At 41.1% G+C, this 21683-nt stretch overlaps 4 non-coding genes across 4 annotated transcripts; 3 read left to right on the forward strand and 1 right to left on the reverse strand.

Moving 5' to 3' along the window:
• Positions 1-673: 673 nt before the first annotated feature.
• On the reverse strand, positions 674-745 carry trnae-cuc (transfer RNA glutamic acid (anticodon CUC)). Its single transcript has one exon. It is a non-coding gene; the product is annotated as a tRNA-Glu (tRNA).
• Positions 746-12757: 12012 nt separating this feature from the next.
• On the forward strand, positions 12758-12839 carry trnal-aag (transfer RNA leucine (anticodon AAG)). Its single transcript has one exon. It is a non-coding gene; the product is annotated as a tRNA-Leu (tRNA).
• Positions 12840-13629: 790 nt separating this feature from the next.
• trnaf-gaa (transfer RNA phenylalanine (anticodon GAA)) lies at positions 13630-13702 on the forward strand. Its single transcript has one exon. It is a non-coding gene; the product is annotated as a tRNA-Phe (tRNA).
• A 7735-nt stretch (positions 13703-21437) lies between these two features.
• Positions 21438-21509, forward strand: trnae-cuc (transfer RNA glutamic acid (anticodon CUC)). Its single transcript has one exon. It is a non-coding gene; the product is annotated as a tRNA-Glu (tRNA).
• Positions 21510-21683: the final 174 nt, after the last annotated feature.

A 21683-nucleotide genomic window follows, 5' to 3' on the forward strand; every position in this document is an offset into this window, starting at 1 on the left:
TAGACCATGCAGACGCTACGACAACAGATGAATGGACACCGCTTCACAGCCGACAAGGCTATTCCATTCCTGTCGGGGAACACTTTAGCAGTCAAGAGCATTCAACCTTCTATCTCCGGGTAAGCTTTCTCCAAGGCCGCCTTCAAGACACACCACAACACAGAATCACTGAACAGATCTGATAGCCAAATTCCAAATACAGAGAACGGCTTCAACCGGGATTTTGCGTTCATGAAACACGACTTGTAACCCCCACCTTTTGGCATGGGCTTGCAAAATCCTTGTAACTGTCCAGGCTTGAGACAATTCACACTGCTTTAACCTGTCCTTACCCCCCTCTCCACTTAATCTCACAGTTACTGCTTCTGAGTGAAAACTGCCTCTTCTTCGCTGGAGGTAGGAGAGTTCCTGCTTAATTCAATGAAAGTGTTTTCTTGTCACTGAGCACAAGATTTGGACCCAGATCTGCGAGATATTTGTGTCAGTAGAAGGAACAATTTTTTCCCCATTAACAGTCAGATTTTATATCATCTGCGCTTTCTACCCTATCGCTCTCTCTTTTGTTCTTTTCATGTGACATTTCTAATTCAGGCGCAAAAGAGGAAATCTTCCTGATACTGATTCCGACAGAACTGGAAGTAACGCAGGATTGTTGTACAGCAATAAATCTACATTCCCTGACCGGGAATTGAACCCGGGCCGTGGTGGTGAGAGCGCCGAATCCTAACCACTAGACCACCAGGGAAGCTGATGCAAATTTTTTAAAAGATGAACTTATCCATGAACCAATTGCTATTTATTTTATTTCAGACTTTTTAATTCACCAAATGCAAGTTTCTCCTTCACATTGCCATGTTTATATCACACACAAGTCACTGTTTCAGCCAATGAAAGCAGTGATTCCTGTTAGCTGGAACTGGAAATGGACAGTGAGGTGAAATAGTCCCGCAAACTGCTCCTTTGGCGCTTTCAATTTCCAAAACCAAACAAACCCATCACTGTGGCTTCTGTGAAACGTACACGGTAATTCACGGCAGGCTTTCATCACGGAGGGTAACGGGAACACGTCATTTACCAAACTGGAAAGCAGGGAAAGCGAATGTAAGAAACACGGCATTGAGGGGAGTTGGAGTTTACAAATGACAGTACAAAGAAACACAGATATCTTATCTTCCTGATCCAGTTACTGATTACAGGAATGTACACAGTGGGAATTATCCACTGTCGCACTCTCCTTCCAGCCTTGAGCACGGAGTTACGTGTTGAAGTGTTTGAAGTTTTGCTCCAGTAATTCAGGGTTTTGTTGAGACCACATTTGGAACAGTGTGTGCTGTTTGGATCTCCGCATTTTAGACAGAATAAAAGCAAAATCTGAGGATGCTGGAATCTGAATCAAAAACAGAAAATGCTGGAAAATCTCAATAGCTTTAATGAGAAAGAATAAATAGCATTAAAAAAACGGAGACGTTATTTTTCCTGATCCGGGAATCTGAAACACGGGGGCACAATTTCAGGATAAGGTGCTGATGATTTAGGACTGAGATGAGGAGAAATTGCTTCACTCAAAGGCTCGTGAACCTTCGGAATTCTCTCCTCCAGAGGGTTCCGATGCCCCATCATTGAACACATTTCAGTTTGGGTTAGACAGATTTATGATCTATCTAGGAATGAATGGTAACAGGAATATGGAATGGGAACAAATGCTCAGCCAGAAGTTATTGTTTCGTTTGCATTTTTCTTTTAAGTTTAGTGGTGTAATGGAACATATAATGTTATATGTGATGTGTTAGAAATCAATCGTCATTAAATAATGTTGGTGACACCATATAACAATACAGCCGGGAACAATTGACAGCTTTTTTTTATTGGCACCCACGGACCCTTTGCCAACAGGCAACTGTTTACTGTGAATGCTGATGGTGAGAAAATAGTAAAATTCCGTCCCTGGGTGGTTTCGAACCAACAGCCTATCGCTTAGTAACTGAATGCGCTGATCAATTGCACCACAGAGACTGAAACAATCTATAATAAATATTTTCTAAACTAGTGTGTCAAGGAGCACAATTCTATTTCTGAAATCCTATTCCAGAACTGCAGCATGACCACACTGTTTACAATTCTATACAAGTCTCTTTAGTTCCGTTGATCCTGCAGCACTGCTATAGTGTGTTGGTTCTTCCCTTTCTCCTATGAACGGGCAGGTCAAATAAATCCACGTCTCTTACCACAGGGAGGAATTCAACGGGAGGCAGGGGAACTGATCACCATTTTTATTTTGGGATTGAAACATTCAAGCACATAAATCCGGCCCGTTACAGGAAAGTCCAGTAGATCCGCACTGAGTCTCGATTCCTTCATCTGTCTGAGCGGCTTTTCCTGTTTCTTAGTGATGAAAAACGATTTTTAAAAAATTCGTCTGTGAAATGTGCGCCATTTCCCCGAGTTCATCAACGGAACTAAAGAGACTTGTATAGAATTGTAAACAGTGTGGTCATGCTGCAGTTCTGGAATAGGTTTTCAGAAATAGAATTGTGGTCATTGACACACTACTTTAGAATATACTTAGTTCACTTTTTGAGCACACACTACTATCAGATATTTCAGATGGTGATTAACCATATTAGTCTGCTCCTAGAAACCCATTACATCTGTCGTAGACTGAACGAGATGCGGATAAATGCTCGGTGTCAAAATCGACTTCCCTGTCTTTTCGTCAAAATAACATATCTATAATTTCACAGGAAATATTTGAGGGTGATATGAGATCAACGATAACATGTGTTTAACATCGAAGTTCGGTTCATGTTGAGCAACAAACTGAAATCAAACTGTTTTCTCTTCCACCACACGAGAAAGCTTAATAAACGTTTCTGCCGGTTTCGGGCCAGGGGCCTTTCGCGTGTTAGACGAACGTGATAACCACTACACTACAGAAACAGCTGGAAGGGCATCACAGCGAATCTGCCTGTCTGCAATGCTCAACTAAGTTTTTCCTGCAAAATGCCACATTCTTCTTCAACGCTAGTGGTGTTCTGCCGATGACAGCATACAATAAACACACCTTTACAGTTAACACTTTCGGGTCTGACGTTTCGAAATCAGACCGAAATATTTCCAAATGATTTTCACCGCAGGGTGAGGTAAAAGTTCCAAAATTCACTGGGTGTATAAAATGTAAAATCTGTCCCATTAGCATCGATTTTAGCTTGCATCACCATCTCCACTGACAACACTTTGCAGCCTATCACTGTCCTTCCCTTTATGTGTCTATTCCTGAAATGTTGCACATTTTACATTTCCAGCTCGCAAACCTCACTTGACTGTTTGCAGCAAATCTACTTTCGACAGAGAAGGCCCGCTTGTCAATGGAACCCGGAGTGAGAGAAAAATGGAAGGAACTGGGAACCAAATACCATACCCGCACCTTTACAGGACAATGTGATTTCAATGAGGCAAGTGATGGAATCATTCAAAGCAAGGCGTGATGAGAGAACTGAGAAAGTGGTGGGCGGACTGGTGGACGTTGAGGCCTGCAGCATAAATCAAAAGAGTGGTTTGTGAATGTATACCTCTGCTCACATGGAGCTCCAAGTGATGAGTCGTGGGAGAGGAATATTCCTTCATTATTCCGATGTTTTTGTATCTAGCCAGAAGCAAATGTATCCAGATAGCGCGTCTGTGCCACAATGCGCCCCCCACCGAATGGGACAGGAAAGAGCAGAGGATGAAAGTCACACCATTTGATCACAGCTTCCAGCTGCGCATTTCTCCTCTGTTTGTAGGAGTTGGGGGAGGGGTGGGTGGTCACATGTGAGTCACAAAACCGGGCCTGGTGAGCACAGCCAAAATGCTGCCCGATAGAAGGGGAGTTAAGACAACGCACTTGGAAGACCATGAGAGCCTTGCAGTGTTAGCAGCCAGCTAGCCAGACGTATCTGGAGACTTGAACAACAACAAGAAAAGAAATGAGAACGGCGGGAATTTAGAGATAATCAGGCACATGGTCAGTAGTTATTTTGCACTAATGTCTTGAACGGGAGAGGATAATGTTTCGTCGCTTCTCGTAGTCGGAGCTCTGGCTTGAGAAGATTACTTACGCACCACATGAAACAATGATAATTAAAAACAAACGTCCCGCCTGCATAAACAACCTGGTGCAAATTCCAGTTATTTTTCCGTACTCCAACGCTATCGAGGGTGTGGAAACCAGTTAGAAACTATTTGCATGAGTTAGAGACTGGGAGATTAACTGAGCACAGTTTACAAGCTGAATAGACCCCTCCCGAATTTGTAAATTTAGCAATGTCTAAGGAAAGCTGCATTCTCAGTCTGTTCAGCCTGGATCCCTGGGGAGAAGGCGGGATCAATACATTTAATTTAATTGTCAGCCGTGATAAAAATGAATGGCGGAGCAGCTCGAAGGGGCGAATATTCTCTTGGCGCTTCTCGTTTCTTTTTTTTATTATGAGACAGTTGCCTTCACTGCTAACAAAATTGACGGAAATGTGGCACAGTGGTTAGCACTGCTGCCTCACAGCGCCAGGGAACGTGTGACTGTCTGGAGTTTGTACATTCTCCCCATGTCTGCACAGTTTTTCTCCGGGTGTTCCAGCTTCCTACCACGGTCTAACAATGAACAGGTTAAGTGGATTGGGGATGCTAAATTGCTCATTAGTTTCCCAAGATGAGTAGGGTTAATGGTTTAGTGAGAGGAATGTGTGAGGATGACGGGGATAGACTGGAAGGGGTTTTATTGTTGAATTGTTCTGTGGATTCGGTGCATCATCTTTTTGCACTGTAGGGATTTTACGATGTATTAGTGAAATTTAATGCATGTTCATTTTTTTCTTTTCTCTCTTCAGCATTTGAATAATTTAGCAATTCGACGAAATGGAAATCTCACCCCATTTTTTAACTCCTCTCTGAATTTACTCTGAGTCCCGGCATAAATGAATGGGTTGATACAGGAACTAATTAACTGAAGTAAATATCCACTTTGCTCCATGATAAATGCCGATTGATTTGAACTTGAGAAGTAAGGGATCTTTGCAACTCGGAAATAAATCACTGTTACGAAAAATAAGAAATACGACAGGATGAAACTACCAGAGATGGAAAAGAGTAAAACAATGGACTTTCTCCGCTTCTCCATCTCAGGGTCACTCTGATTCTCCCCATTGCTCTGTACCCGCAGTCTCCTGCGGGCTCTGTTGGCAACTAGAATGTGTTTGACGGTCAGTACGTTCAGCAGCAAAATCAGAATGAATGGGAGGCAAGGTGTTAAAATGGAACGAATCAAGTCATATGTAACCCATGCAGGGGATGTGTAAAATATCGATTTCACGTTGCAGAACCATGGTACTTTGTTAATTATGTACCGTGGTTCGGATACAAAGTACATGAAAGAACTTTTCACACAGCTCAGTATTGCCACAGTTCCAATCACCAGTCCTGCAGTTCTCTCCGTGCAGTATCTTATTTTCAGTTTATGACAAGAGATGGCAACAAACCGATCGAAGGTGAAAGCGATAGTTAACCAGACAGAAATATCAATACATGCATAGATTAAGGCTGCTCGGAGACTGCATATCGGTGTGATGGACAAGAAACTGGAGGGGAAATAAATTCCAGCAACCCGACTTAATATCACAGTAGTGACCATGACCCCGAGATCCGAAACCGCCATGGAAACCAGGTAATAAATGATACAACTGGAGAGACCACATCTTCTTCGAGACAGGATCACAATCACTGCCAAGTTACCTGTAATGGAGAGAAAGACAGTGATTGCAAATGATTTGGTTTATTTCACCATATGCATTAACACACTGTGATAAGTTTTGTTTCTTGCATATTATACAGATAAAGCATAACGTGCATCGAGAAGAAAATGAGAAAGTGCAAGATGTTGTGTTACTGTTACAGCGAGGGTGTAGAAAATGATCCAATAAAGTTGTGAAAGTGCATGAGTGATCAACTGGCTGTGTGAAAAACTGATACTGGCACAACTTACGCTTTGGACAGAGTGAGACAAAGATAGATAGATCAAGTGAGTGTTTGTGTGTGTGTGTGTGAGAGAGAGACAGATAGAGAGAGTGAGAGAGAGTCAAAATTAGTTTTTGAATTCCCTCCAAATATACGTACTTTTTTATCTTCATGGTGCGTGAATTTGAATAGGGGCGTGGTCCAAAACTGCACATTATCGTTTAAGAAATAATTAAGTGCCTAGGCGCTTTAAAGTACTTACCCCAATTATAACTGTGGCACATCAATGACGTAACAACTTAGCTAATGAAATCAAACCAAAAAATAAAAACGCTTTGAAAACACATTAGGTGTTATCATGGAATTAATTCAGCCTCATGTAACCCATGGAGATAGCATATGGAAGTCTTATTATATAAAGCCGAAAGTTGTTATATTATAAATTATTTCCATCAGCCAAATTGATTGCATGCTTTATTCCACAAGATACAACATCCATCAGTCCTATAATTCACACAACCATTTTTCACCTGTAATGTACACGATACATCTGCAGAAATTGCACGTTATTGAACAGCATTATCACATGTGCAGCGAAGAATATCTATGTGAGCCACCGTAACAAAGAAGAGTTACTTCCTCCAATTTCAACAAAATCCCGTGAGCCATAGTCATAGAGGATTACAACATGGAGACAAGCCCAACTTGTCCATGCTGCCGCTTTTTTTAACCCCTAAGCCAATCCCATTTGTCCGCATTTGGTCCATATCCGTCTATACTCATCTTAGTCATGTAACTTTCTGAACGCTTTTTAAAAGACAGAATTATACTCGTCTCTCCTACTAGGTCTGCTACCTTGTTCCAGACACTTACCACCGCCTGTGTGAAAAAAGATGTCCTCTGGAGCCTTGTGAATCTCTCCCCTCCAGTTTTAAACTCTCCTACCCTCTCGAACTGATGTATGCCCTCTGTTGTATAGCACCCCTAAGCCTCCTGCACTCCAGAGGGGAAAAAAAAAACTCCCAGTCTATCCAGCCTCTCCTTAGAACTCACGCCATCAAGTCCTGGTAAAATCTTTGTAAACCATTTGTGCACTCTTTCTAGTTTAAGAATATCCTTTCTATATTAGGGTGACCAGAATTGTATACAGTATTCCAAATGTGGCCTTACCCATGAAAGGTAAAACTTCAACAAGACATCCCAGCTTCTGTATTAAATATTCTAATCAATGAAACGAAGAATGGTGAACGCCTTCTTCACCACTCTGTCCACCTGTGACTCCACTTTCAAGGGCATATGAACATGGACCCCTAGATCTCTTTGTACTCCAACTCTCCCAAACGCCCCACCATTAACTGAGCAAGTCCTGCCCTGATTCGATCGACCAAAATGAATCACCTCGATTTTTTCTAAATTAAACTCCATCTCCACTGATCCCTTTGCAAACGTAGATAACCTTTTTTTGTCTGTCCATATGCCAGCAATCTTGGCGTCATCTGCAAACTTACCAACCATGCTTACTAAATTCTCTTCCAAATCGTTAATGTAAATGACAAATAACAGTGCACTCAACACTGACCCCTGAGTCACACCACTGGTCACAGTCCTCCACTTTGGAAAAAAACAAATCCTCAATAATCACACTCTGTCTTCTGTCATCCAGCCAATGTTATATCCATACGGTTACCTACCCCTGAACCCCCAGATATTTAACCTCATGCAACAACCTACCATGTGGTACATTGTCAAAGGCATATAAATATAGGTATGTAGATATAGATAGAGAGAGATGGACAGTTAGATAGACAGTGAGATCTTTAGGTATGTCTAGAGATAGATAGATAGATAGATAGATAGATAGATAGATAGATAGATAGATAGATAGATAGATAGATAGATAGATAGATAGATAGATAGATAGATAGATAGATAGATAAGGAGAGAAAAAAGGCAAGTCATCAGATACAATGTTGACATTTCTGAATTGCGTAAGGTAGGTCACAGGCAGAGTAAGGTAAAATGCTACAACAAGACAATACTATGGAGACGACAGTAGAACCAATACTTGGGAACCAAAATGAACATTTGAAATATGCAAGAGAAAATCGACATCAAGAAATTGGAATGGAACGTCTGAGAACACTGACATACTTCTACCTCAGTGATAACATCAAATAGATAATAAATAATAAATAAAATCAGCCATGATCTTATTGAATGGCGGGGCAGGCTCGAAGGGCTAGATGGCCTACTCCTGCTCCTATTTCTTATGTTCTTATGTAATAGAGGAACATGAATGGGCATTTAAAGCTTCTTTGATCTTACCATAAAAATACTGGCTACGTTTAGCGCCAAGGTCCACTTTCCTCACTTGGATCCACGGTATGTACTTGAATCATTGGGATTGACAACTGCTGAGGTCACATTTGCAGACCGAAACTTTTAGATTGTACTAATTGTCGTCAACATATTAATGCTTAATTTTATCCCCTGAATAAATTAATTCATTAAATTTACTTTGCAATGATTAATGGTTCACTCCTCAAAATCAATTAAATAACCCCGTCGCTATCAAGTTTATTTCCGCAATAGACCCACATGTACATTCATCCACAGTAACAGTTGTAGCAACTCAAAATGTCAGCAATTGCAGCATATTACTATCAGGTTACTTCACGCAAAGCGAAGGAAGAGTATCAACAACCCAATGTTTCCAAAATTAAATGATGATGACAATGTTATCTTGTACCTTCAGTTTCGGCGCCAGTATCTCATTATAAATTATCATACACTGTCACAAAAAATATCAGAATTGCTCTGTAGCAATAGTGGGAAATGAGAATAGAATTCCACTCACATAATGCGATGCTGGTGCAAGAAAATCGGAGGAATTGTAATCGTTAAAGCAAGAAAATGGTGCTTGCCACCAGAAAACGTCAAGAAATTACATTGGATTAAACATACAGGTCATTTCATAAAACACTGCCGATAAAGGGGGGGGGGGGGGCGGTGGGGGGCGGGGGGCGGTGGGGTGGGCATGTTCAATATTGAATAGGAGAGAGGATACAAATATTGTGAACACGTCCTATAGTTAACATTGAAGAACTAACTTATCCCAGCTGAGGACTCTCGCAGGTGCTAACAACCTAAAATGGGATGCCTGGAATTCCAATAGCTCCGATGACGGGATAGTAAATGGCAAACACCAGACCTGTTGGTACTCCGTGCATTTTTATCCGAGTGTTCTGCAAATCACTGAAAATAGTCCCTTATATACCAATACCCATCCTCTAGAGAATTAATTAGCTGGTTTCACATTGTTTCTTAATTAAAATTATTGCAACAAACACATGAGTGCACCTGGTCCTTGGGTGTTATTTACATTGCAGTCAAAATCAATGCCTTATTTGTCAGGGATCTGATTCGCCGTTCTAAAGTGAAATAAGAGAAAGACTGCAGAAAAAAAACAAAAACAGTAGCATGTTATTATCCAATGTCCAAATGCCTGGATTTCGGGTCTGGCTAACACAATGGTGTTTGCTAGTGATCGCTTTGGAAATGAAATTTTTCATCAGAAAACCCAACCAGATTTTATGTCCTGAGCTTTTCCGCCCACTTTAAAGACGACTGTGTTTGTATTCATTTGCCAGGTCCACTTAAGTACGGGTGACATTTTTTTGCAAAGAGTTACTCACAAATTGCACAAATTTTCACCCCAGACATTTACGGTATGCTCAATATTGGTAGCTGAACTTCACAGTGCAAAAGTCCACTAGCGAACAGTGATGTTCAATGTGAACTAAACGCATGGTGGCATAGCGATTCGTATTGTTGTCTCGCAGTGCCAGGGACCCGGTTCAATTCAAAGCTTTGTTCACTGTCTGTGTGGGGTTTGTATGTTTTCTTCGTGTTTGTGTGAGCTTCTTCCGAGTGCTTCGCTTTCTTCCCACAGTCCAAAATATGTGGGGTCAGGTGCATCGGCCATGCTAAATTGCCCCTTAACTGGGATGGGTAGGTTACAGGAAGTAGCGGCATTAACAGTTGGGGTATCCGGGATAGGGCCTGGTTAGGATAGTTTTCGGTGCAGACTGGATGGACCGAATGGCCTATATTCGTACTGTACTGATTTTCTAATTCTGTGATGACCGTGGATCACAAACACGTTCCTGTTAATATAGCTGTCTAAATTCAGAGAACCTTGTATGAGTTCAGTACACGTGCATGTGACAGCTACAGATTCTAATCGCTGTTCATTCATTCAGTAAGGGCTTGGCTAATTCAAGCAGGTTTCTTTTAATACATTTCGATGCAGGGTGACTTCAAACACTGTTAAATACATTGTGTATGGTCCAATTCTATACTAATATATTCAACAAGGCCAGATATTTGAAATAATTTGTGTGGACTAACTCTCTGCAATCATCCAAATCATTATGAAAATGTATTACGAATATATAATTGAATAGTGTATGCAAAGTTTCTTGAAGCCGATAGACAAATTTTACAAAGGAAGATACACATTACAAGTACAAACATTGCGTGAAATACGTGTGCTGTGATTCTCCTTAACAGCTGGTATTTATATATGGACAATTTAGAATGTCATTTTTAAGGAGTAGTCATTGTCCTTCATTTATTGTGGGAACTTTCTACGCTCCTTTCGCTAACATCCAGACGGAAAAGCGAATGATATGAATTCCGCAATGTTCACCATTTGTTTTCATATTGTTCATGATGCAGATTTGAACTTTGTCTCTTTCTAACGCTGCACAATGTTGATATTGACCTGTGGCCAGTGCAAATTCATACTTGATCATGCACATTATAGTGAAGATTCCGTATCCCAGAATGACACAAGTCAACATCAGAGCTCCAAAGTGTTGTCCATAAGATTTTGAACTCAACTGTGAGGAAGACAGACATGTACAAAATTCAAATCCTTGAACCTTTTCTTCTGCCTGAAGAGAATGGCACTTAACGAATGGAATCTTCAAACTGGAGGCATTATCTTTATGTTTTATATTCGGAACTATAGGAAATATCATCTCGCATTCAAAATATCAACTTTCCGGAGGGACTCCAGTGCGGTGCTGATGTGGAGCCTCTCAGGTCGATTCGTTGTTTCCAATGCCTGTGGAACAAACCCACATTGAAACAACATTAGCCATATGTCAATTATTTTCATCTCTGAATATTTAAATGCCGCAACAAAGCCCTCAGACCTATTAAGGGTGCTTTTATGCAGCCTCCTGCAGAATAGCCATTGGAATAAGCCCAAGGGAACCTTGTTCCACACTCCTACATCATTAACGACGTTGAAAATCGAGGCTGTCTGGACTACATGGAGGAGCCACTCTTGCAATAAATGTTGACACTTCACGATCAACAACCATATGCAAGAATCACAAGCAGGAAGGCGGCTGGACAAGAGACGTAATGCTGAGCGAGTGCTGTCACCCTGGTTGTTGGGGATTCATCTCGATAGGAGCTCCCAATCAGGAAACTTCACTTTCCATGTAGAATTGTACATACCTCGATCAGATTCCCCCCTCACTTCTAAACTTCAGCAGTTTATGAGACCATTTCATCTCACTATCAATTCCATGACCCAGCTCAATCCGTGTTGTCATTGGCTGAAGGACCAAATAATGCTCCATTCAAACAGGACATGTTGAAATAGGAACGTGTCAGAAGTGAGAGCTGTCTGAGATGAAAATAAGAAGCAAAGGGATTTGTGTTAAGTCTGTTTGAAAACTACTGTTCACTGGTTTCCCTGGTAGTCCAGTGGTTTGTGTTCAGCACTTCCCCACTGATGTGTAGTTTCAATTCCCGCCGAGGAAAATAAGATTATTTGATCTCAGCAAACCATTAATAATGATCTGATTGACTCTCCGATCGAAAGCAGATCTATTAGAATCAGCCGAGTGAGGCTTGCAAGATTCCATCAGAGCTGGAAATTTCACATGTGGAACAGTTCAAGAACAAACACAGAAAGAGAAGAACAGTGATAGACTGCAAAGTACGAACGATTGGGATTTTGCAATGTGAAATCTGTCAGATTTTACCCTTTATGTTGACATTGAATAATGAATCTTTTCCCTCACTTTGCATTGGAAAGCATTTGGAAATAGTTCTGTCCGGTTTCGAACTGTTGGAAGCGAAAGTATTTATTGCACTGGATTGTTCATGTAAATTTTTCATTGGCTAAAAGCATCATGGTTGAATCAGAAGCTGCCATTTTGTGGGAGAAATCTGTTTATGATGAAAGTAGTCTGACGTGAAAATTAAATTAACAAAAGCAGCGTGGATAAAATAAATTCTAAAACACGCTGTAAGCTGCTGGTCTGGTGGTTAGAGTTTGACTTTTCCCTGCTGTTCGGATTACTGGTTTGAAATTGAAAATTTATTGCTTCCATCGAAACTCTGAAAACAAATGTGGGTTGTTACCTGGATGAACATATAAAGTATAATTTCGCCTCGTGTCAAGAAGTGCAGACTCCGAGCAAATTCAACAGGAGGTTCTCTTGTCATTCCTGGCAGGAAATTGGGAAGAGACAGTTTAAATGATGCCGGCCCTTCACTGCATGTTACTGTGTGCAGCTCATTGTGTTTCTGAGGTGAGATGATTTCTGTTTGTTACTCAGTTCAGATTTACCTGAATCAGTGAAGGAGCAGGCTCAATCCTCCTGATGGTCTTTCCCAGCTTTCATTGCTTTCAATGAATTTCAGTATCATTATCATCAAATAGCATTATTGTGAAAGCATTTCACGTGGTAGCGTGGCCGAGCGGTCTAAGGCGCTAGATTAAGGCTCCAGTCTCTTCGGAGGCGTGGGTTCGAATCCCACCGCTGCCAAAGTGGATTTGTGTTTTGGTCTCACAGCTCAGATTGGATGCAGGTTTGTGTACTGGGTCGTTTTCGTCAAGAACAACGAACAGAAACATTACCAACTGAACAATTTGCTGGTGTAAAGCAGTGTGTACAATTGGCCCCTTTCGAGAGCACACACACACAGTGAATTTCTGACTGCCGAGTTAAACACTCTGATGAAGGAGCAGCGCTCCAAAAGCTCGTAATTCAAATTATTCTGTTTTACTTTAACCTGGTGTTGTGAGAATGCTTTCTGTACCCACTTCAATCCAACACTGGCATCTCCACATCATGATATAAATAACAGGATTACAAACAGTGAGACTGTGTTGCCTGCCCAAGAATTACGGTGATGGGCTTGATTTTTCTAACTGAAACTGAAATCGGATTGTGTACACATCCCACCATTCCCATTTCTAACCAGATATTTACAGAATTAATCTGGGTCTTGTGATAACCACGTTACTACAGAAACAGGGTGATGACCTCAGGGCGAGCAGATCCGGTTTACTGGAGAAACAACTAGACTGGCTCCAGAAGCCCATCTTTTGCCCACAGTAATTGATATTACATTGTCTCTGCTGGTTCCTCCTGTCAAAATGAATAATGATGTTTCCCACTGCATTAAAGTTTTGTAATAATATGTTCGAGAAAAAAAAAATCATGACGTTTAAAGCAAATCAGATGAACACCTGAAAATGATGCATTAACGAATAGGCAGAAATCATTTTTCTCTTAGATATTTGGGAGATGGAAGCTGCCCGGCTACTAGCCAGCCGAAGTAGCTCAGTTGGGAGAGGGTTAGACTGAAGATCTAAAGGTTCTTGGTTCAATCCCGGGTTTCGGCAGGATCCCGTCGCTCGTTTTCTGTGCTCTCTGCTAAACAGTCCTGCATTTTGTCTCGCACTGTTATCAAACATCAATTGACACAAACTGCAACAGACTAAACACTCACCGCAATTTCCACCCTGCTAGGTGTTGTTCTATTTCATCCTTGTTGGATTTCGCTTTTTAAAAAAACTTCCTCTATTTCTAAACATTCCCAATGTTAATGAAAGGTGATGGAGATGAAGGTTTATCTTTGTTTCCTGATGCACACATGCCATGTAACGTCCTGAGTTTTTCCAACCTCATCACATTTCAGTGCAGATGTCAGGTTCGCTTTTACATGGCAGTGAAAATACATTTAGTTGACCTGTTGTTTCATCCAAAACAATGTATATTTGCATTACCTCTTTTGATTCCTCCAGAAGGAGGCCGTTCGGCCCATCGAGTCCACACCCACAACAATCCCACCCACGCCCTATTCCCCGTAAACCCACATATTTACCCTCCTAATCCCTGTGACACTAGGATCAATTTAGCATGGCCAATCAAACTAAAACACACTTCTTTGAATCAGACACCGGAACACCCGGAGGAAACCCACGGAGGCACGGGGAGAACGTGCAAACTCTGCACAGACGGTGACCCGAGGACCTGAGTCCCTGGCGCTGTGAGACATCAGTGCTAATCACTGTGCTACCGTGCTGCCCTTTCTACTGCATTCAATGTTTCTGCAGTTCACTCCATTCAAAGTTTTAGCATCAATCTGTGATAAACCATCCTGTGGTGATTCTGCTGAATAACATTAAATTATCACCGTTAATGGACCATCCAACATTGGGCGCCATTGATTTGAAACTTTGCTGCTTTTCTGGGTGAACTCCAGCTCTCCATTCCTCCCGCAATGTCACCGCTCAAACTGAGTCTTTCTCCTTCCCACATTGTTAAACTCACAGTTACTGGTTTCTGAGTGAAAACTGCCGCCATTTCACTGGAGGTGGGAGAGTTTACTATTTCATTCAGTTAAAAGTTTTCTTGTCATTGAAGCAGAGATTTGGACCGAGATCTGCAGATATTTGTGTCGGTAGAAACAATAAATTTCCCCCCATTAACAGCCAGATTTTAACCCGTATCAGCATTTTGTACCGTCAGCACTTTCCAGCCTATCACTCTCTTATTTTCTTTTTGATTCTTTACATGTGACTTTTCCAATTCAGACGCAAACAAGGAAATCTCCTTCATATTGATTCTGACAGTTGCAGACCTGGAAGTAACGCACGATTGTGGTAGAACAATAAATCTCCATTCTCTGACCAGGCATCGAAGCCAGGCCGTGGTGGTGAAAGCGCGGAATCCTAACCACTAGACCACCAGGGAAGCGAATGAAAAGGCTTTAAAATATTCATTTATTCACGAATCACCTGCTTTTTATTGTATTTGGGACTTTTTACTCACCAAATGCAAGTTTATCCTTCACATTTTATCCTTCACAAAGACCTTGTCTTTGTCAAAACTGAGTATGTCATGTCTCTATTTAGATGAGAAAACACCACGCTGGTTAGTAATATACTGTATACACTCTCTCAGTAATGACTGAACTGGATCCAGTCTGCATTCATATTCGTACAGGTGCTGTATCGATATCTGGTGCATTCGACTCCTTCTCTGTATTACTGCACAAAACCCGTCCCTCATTTTTATTACAACAGATCATATTAGTTGGATTGACCATGCAAAAATTGCCCGTTATTTTCCTTTTGAGTATGTGGATTAGCCATGGTAAATGTGTGGGGCTAATGGGGATAGGGCAGAGGGGAGGGCCTGGGTGGGACGCCGACTCGTTGGGCCAAGATAACCTTTCTTCTGAACTGTAGGAATTCTATGGTTCTATGTCTAAGAAATGTCATAGACATTTGCGTGCTTATTTATTTTAAATAATCTATTTTCTAACAACCCTCTTTACAGAAATGATCTCTTTTAGCAATTCCCCTTCAGTTTTCCCAGTGATAAACTCCAGCCCATCTCTGCCTTCCACGAATGCATGGAAACACCAAACAGTTCATGTGTTTCAACTGAAGAACATTTAAATTGTAAGCATTTATTGACAACCATTCTGTTGGGTGTTCTTGCAAACAAAATGATTTCAGCCTCAGTATTCTGTTCCCGGCGTTGACTTATCTTTCTTTAGAGATCTGTTGGAAAACGGATAGGCTGACAATGTGTGACAACAATATTCACAACGGTTTCAGCTCTCTTCAGTTCAGCAACACATTGTGAATCAATGTTCCTTTTTTTTGCCAAGGTGCATGAACCAAAATGTTTGCCTTCATTCGGATTTTTTAGCATGCATAAAAAGGACAATAACCATGTAATTTGCAAGAAAAGATGAAGTCATCTTGTTTGTTCAGAGACTGTGATTCATGTCCCTCAGCACACGGTTTAATGGTTTCAATGGGGACATTAGAAGATTTATAAATAGGAATTTTCACTGTGTGTATAATTTGTTTAACTGGGAGTGGTCTCTAGTACAGTCAGCGATCATTGAATTTCAGAGCCATGTTCTGGATTATACCACTTGAGCATCGTATTCGTTGGGTATTTTACGATATCCAAAGGATTTACTACCCGGTCCTTGCCGTTGTTGGTGTCACTGGTAAGTCATATTTCTCTGTGTTCATTGTCCTTGCCCATGTTACCCAGTTATTGATATCATTCTGTGTAACCTTCATGGTTTGTTGCTGTGAATGCACTGGAAACATTTCTCCTTGCCACACAGATATCCTCACACTACCTGACATTCACTTTCTATCTTTCCACTTTATGGTCGTCGTTATGAAACATGATTTCCAGTATTATGATTCATAGCCAATTCCAAATCAGCTGATTCAACATCTTCAACTGCACAGTCTTCAGCACAATCAAAGCAGAGTCATCCTGACCAGAAATATTTGCTCCAAACCTACTGGCACCATTGTGTCCCCGACATACAAATCTGAAGAAGGCAGCAAATTGGAGATTTTATTAACTGATGAATGTGGTTTCTTGGTACATCATTGTGGGGCTTTTCTGCTGTGAACTTTGTCTCGAGCAGAATAGGTGAACTCATTCTATTCTGAGGAGGATTTAATAAAAATGTTTCAGCTGTTACCAAGGATCCTGAGAGATTGTTTCTCTTGTGCTCAGTCTAAAATACGAGTAAATTGTGTTTCTCTTCCTTACAGTGAATGTATTGACGATTCTTATCCTGTCGCGAGGGAAGTGTGGTCTTTCCAAAAGTGTGATACGTTACCTCATTTCCATGTCAGCAGCGGATCTACTGGTCATTATCATCGATCTCATATTGAGGCAAATTCCCATTAAGTTTGAATTTTTAATCATTTACCAATTTAAAATATGTAATATCCATGCTGTGCTGCTTTATGCAGTCACTGATTGCTCTGTCTGGTTCACTGTCTCTTTCACCTTTGATCGATTTGTGGCTATTACTTGTCAGAAGCTGAAAATAAAATACTGCACTGAGAAAACTGCAACAGTAGTTCTCGGAACTGTGAGTGTGCTATTCAGTGTAAAGAACATCTTCTGGTATTTCATGTATGGTGATAGGTATGTGTTTCAGAATATTCCCCATTTTTGTAATGTAGACTTTGATGCCCTCTCATCTGCAGCATGGGGAGCAGTTGAAAATCTGCATTATATTTTAACACCATTCATTCCTTTTTTGTTGATTCTGTTGCTGAATGTTTTCACCATTAAACACATTCTAGGGTCGACCAAATTCCGCAGGAGACTTCAGAGCCACAAGCGTATGGATAGTTCAAAGGACCCAGAGACAGTGAAGAGAAGAAAATCCATTATCTTACTGTTTGCTTTATCAGGAAATTTTATCCTACTATGGTCAGTGTTACTTATCCACTCCTTTTGTCAACGATTATATAATGTAAACTTAATTCATTTCTATATTCCTGCATTTGTGCGGGAATTCGGATTTATGCTCCAACTTCTGAGTTGCTGCACCAATACATACATTTACGCAGTGACCCAGACACAATTCAGAGAGGATCTAAAGAATGTGATCAGATCTCCATTTACTGCAATTGTGAAATTACTTACAGAATAAACATATTTTTCGTTAGAACAGGGTGATTATCTCGTGTTCTGCACAAAACAATATCTCAGTGAAACATACACAGTGTAGACATATTTTGTGTCACCATTTCTGATTAAAACGTGTATTGAAATTGTAAAAACAAATAAAAAAATGAATTGAGTCCAGAAAAAATCCAGATTCAAATCAGCTAATACTAATGAACCAGCCTGGACATCATGTTGACCTCCAGTTTTGTACCATTCTGTTAGCTTGCGCGGATGTTTGCATTTCACTTCAGCTGCAACACAACTCCCTCAATGAAATGAATCTCAAAACTCAACCCCCGTGAACTCTCTTCACAATTCCACCCCACCTCACCACACCCCCACCCTCCCGCTCAGCTCGACCCTCAGCCCAAACAGTCCCACTCCCTTTGCACAGTGTTCATTACCGGATTTAGCAATGGTGAATTGAACAGATTGGAGTAGAAATTCATGGATGAATGGATTATTTGGCAAAGGTGGTTGCAAATCTTCCCCATAGAACAGAATATAAGCAAGGTTGGTCTTTGTTTGTGAAGGGTCTGAAAAGTAAATAATTGTTGAAAAATTCGGACAAAAATAGATTTATCTTCAGTTATGATTTTTTTTAATGAATTCTGAACAAGTATTTAAAATAATAAAATAGAATGTAATGGAATGATTAGCCGAAAACAGACATCTTTATTAGCAGGAATAACAAAGTAATTATTCTATTCATAACCATTCCACGCCGTAAGTTACTGGAAAATATGTAAACGACTTTTTATTCACTTTTTCCTACCCTTAAAAAAAACTCTGAAAACCTTTTTCACTGCAAACATGATTATAGTGATACAGTTTCACCATCTGCTGGCGACTCACAGCGCTGGTCTCATGTGTCAGCATTCAGTCGCTGGATGCCTGCACTTGGGAACCATTTGCTCAAGTGTGGGTATTGGACAAAATTGTCTGGGACTGAAGTTTCCAACAGGAGCTCGGCTGGTCAGTTTGCCACTTTATCAGCAGTCACTGTGCAGGAACTCTATTTCTCTTTTCCATGGGAGGTCGTGACTTGAGATTGTAGATGTATATTTAACACGTGTATTTGTACATTAGGTGGCGTTATGAAACGCAAATCCAATTTTGAGTGGGAGTGGCTGAAATTTCCTGAACTCTGTCATTCACCTGTCACAGATTATCACTTTTAATCTCACGTAATGGACCTAACTCAACGTTGTTTATATTTCCATGAGAATTGTTTCAAAGGATGCGCTGGCCCTCGTACCTTGGTGATCTCCTTGAAACCTATAACCTTCTGAAGGTCCATCGCAGTTGGGGCGTTAAGAGAGATCTTCCGTTTGTCCTCCTCTCACTTTTTCGAACGGTGAACTTTCTTAAAATCTGGAGTATTACTGCCTCATTTCAGTTATCATACAAGTCCACTGCTTTTTCCTGCAGCTTATATTAGCTAAACTTTGCGTGGAGGTTCCAGGAAGAATTGAAATCGCGCCTCCTGGTTTCCAAGACCAGTGCTCTCACAATTGAGCTATGGAGCCAAATGCTGCCAGCTGTTTGCGGTACGAGTAACATTATCAGTGGGTTGAGGAGCAGGATGGGGTTTGACGTAGGAGATTTTTGATGAATGGGGAAATGTCTGAGGTGGAGAGCAGGAAGTTAAAAGACGCAACTTGAAAGTGATATGATTTGACATGTGTGCTGTGTGTGTATCTGACATGAATGTTGTGCATCTGACATGTATGTTCTTCAGAGTTTATCGTTAGTGTTACATCTCTGACTTCTCCAGCTCCGCTGCCAGTTCATCCAGCTGGAAGATTTAGATGTTGTTCCCTTCACAGACGCTGTGGGGCGATTGATTTCTGTGTTTCTCCTGAGAGGAGAGATTCAGTGGGATGAGTCTGTTCGCTCTGGAGTTTAGAATAATCAGAGATGATCTTATTGAAAAATCTGAAACTGGGAAACAGTGTGACATGAAAATCTTGAGAAGGTTTTTCCCTCCGCCCCCTCCCCTGGCTAAATTATTACGAACAAAAAAAAAAGGTGAATGATGTCAGAGGAGGTTGGAATGTTTGGGAAAGGTGAAGCTCAGAATTGAAAGATGCAAATGATTTAATTGATGATTGAGAGGGATGGATAGAAACTTTGGGGATTCTGTCTCAGAAAGGACAGCAGGACTAGAGGGCACAGCCTCAAAATAAGTGTCGGGGGGGGGGGGGGGGGTGGTGCAGTATAGAACGGAGTTGAGGAGTAACTTCTTCACTCAAAGGGTGGTGAATCTCTGGAATTCTCTGCCCGTTGAAGTGGTGGAGGCTACCTCGCTAAATATATTTAAGTCACGGGTAGATAGGTTTTTGGTAGGCAAGGGGATTAAGGGTTATGTGGAGAAAGCGGGAAAGTGGAACTGATCCACTTCAGATCAGCCATGATCTTATTGAATTGCGGGGCAGGCTCAAGGGGCTAGATGGCCTACTCCTGCTCCTATTTCTTATGTTCTTATGATTCATTGAAATCTGAACAAACTGAGACACCAAACGGAAAAGTCATATTTTCTCCATGCATTTCAGGTTAAGAAAAGGACTGTAGGGTATGTGCCTGGCTAGCTCAGTCGGTAGAGCATGGGACTCTTAATCTGAGGATTGTGGCTTCGAGCCCCACGTTGGGTGTTAATATTTTTTAGACTTTGCCTCATTCCTGGGTGAATTCCAGCTCTCCGTTCCCCCAGAAGTGTCACGGCTCAAACTGAGTCTCTCTCTCCTTTCTACGTTGTTCATCTCACAGTTGTGAATGAAAGAAAACGGTAAGTTTAGCGCTGAACTCAGCGAGAGATTTTGTTCTCATTTATTATGAGGTTTAAACCCAGATCTGCGAGATTGTGTCAGTGGAAACAACAATCATCTCCATTGTAATTCAATCACTCCAGCCTTCCATCCGATAAGAAGACTATTTGTTCTTCCCTCCTCTCTCTCTCTCTATTTTCCTTGACTCTGTAATTGTTTGTAAACCATTAAATCATCAATTTCTTCCGGTTAGCTTCAAAGGTCAGCAACCTGTATCATTCACTCCCTTTCCCTCTCCACAGAAACTGTTGAAACTGATGAATTTTCCAACATTTTCCGTTTTGAGGTGGAATTTGCAGCAACTACAACTCCTTGTTTTGGATCACAGTGGATCACTTTTCTCTGACTGAACCATAACTGTCTCAATAGTTAAAGGGCTGAGGTTTTAAATAAGAGCCCCGAATATGTCACCTTGTCTGACATGAAATGAAACAAAATGAAAATTATTAGTTATTTCATAAAATGCTGCTAACACAATATAGATTTCATTGTCAGTATTTGTTGTCCATCCCCATTTCCCACTGAACTAACTATTTTGTTGGGCCATTTCAGAGGGCAGTTTAGAGTCAATTACATTGTCTTACATTCTTTCTCCAGAGATGCTGTTCCGCCTGTTGAGATTTTCCAGCATTTTAAGTTTTTTTTTAAGTTCCAGCATTTGCAGTAATCTGCTGTTGGCAGAAGGAGTCATTCCTGTTCTATCTGAACATGAGTTTCCTTTTCCTCGACAAGCCTTTCTTGAGAATTTGAAAAACGTTGCAATGTATCGGTCAGATTAAGACACCTGCTTACATCTTCCCTGGTGGTCTAGTGGTTAGGATTCGGCGCTCTCACCGCCGCGGCCCGGGTTCGATTCCCGGTCAGGGAATGTAGGTTTTATTGCTGCCGATCAGCACAAGATTTAGCAGCGTCTGAAATTCCTTCCTGATGGAAAACAGGAGCGATCATTGTGTCAATTTGAACTACCTGGAGAAACAAAATAAACCCATTGGCCCAATCCCGGTAATTTATATTTACATTCCCCTTGCTGCTTCCTCCTGTC

This window comes from Carcharhinus amblyrhynchos, unplaced genomic scaffold (genome assembly GCF_965287045.1).
Source record: "Carcharhinus amblyrhynchos unplaced genomic scaffold, sCarAmb.v2.hapA scaffold_38, whole genome shotgun sequence".
NCBI classification, from domain to species: Eukaryota; Metazoa; Chordata; class Chondrichthyes; order Carcharhiniformes; family Carcharhinidae; genus Carcharhinus; species Carcharhinus amblyrhynchos.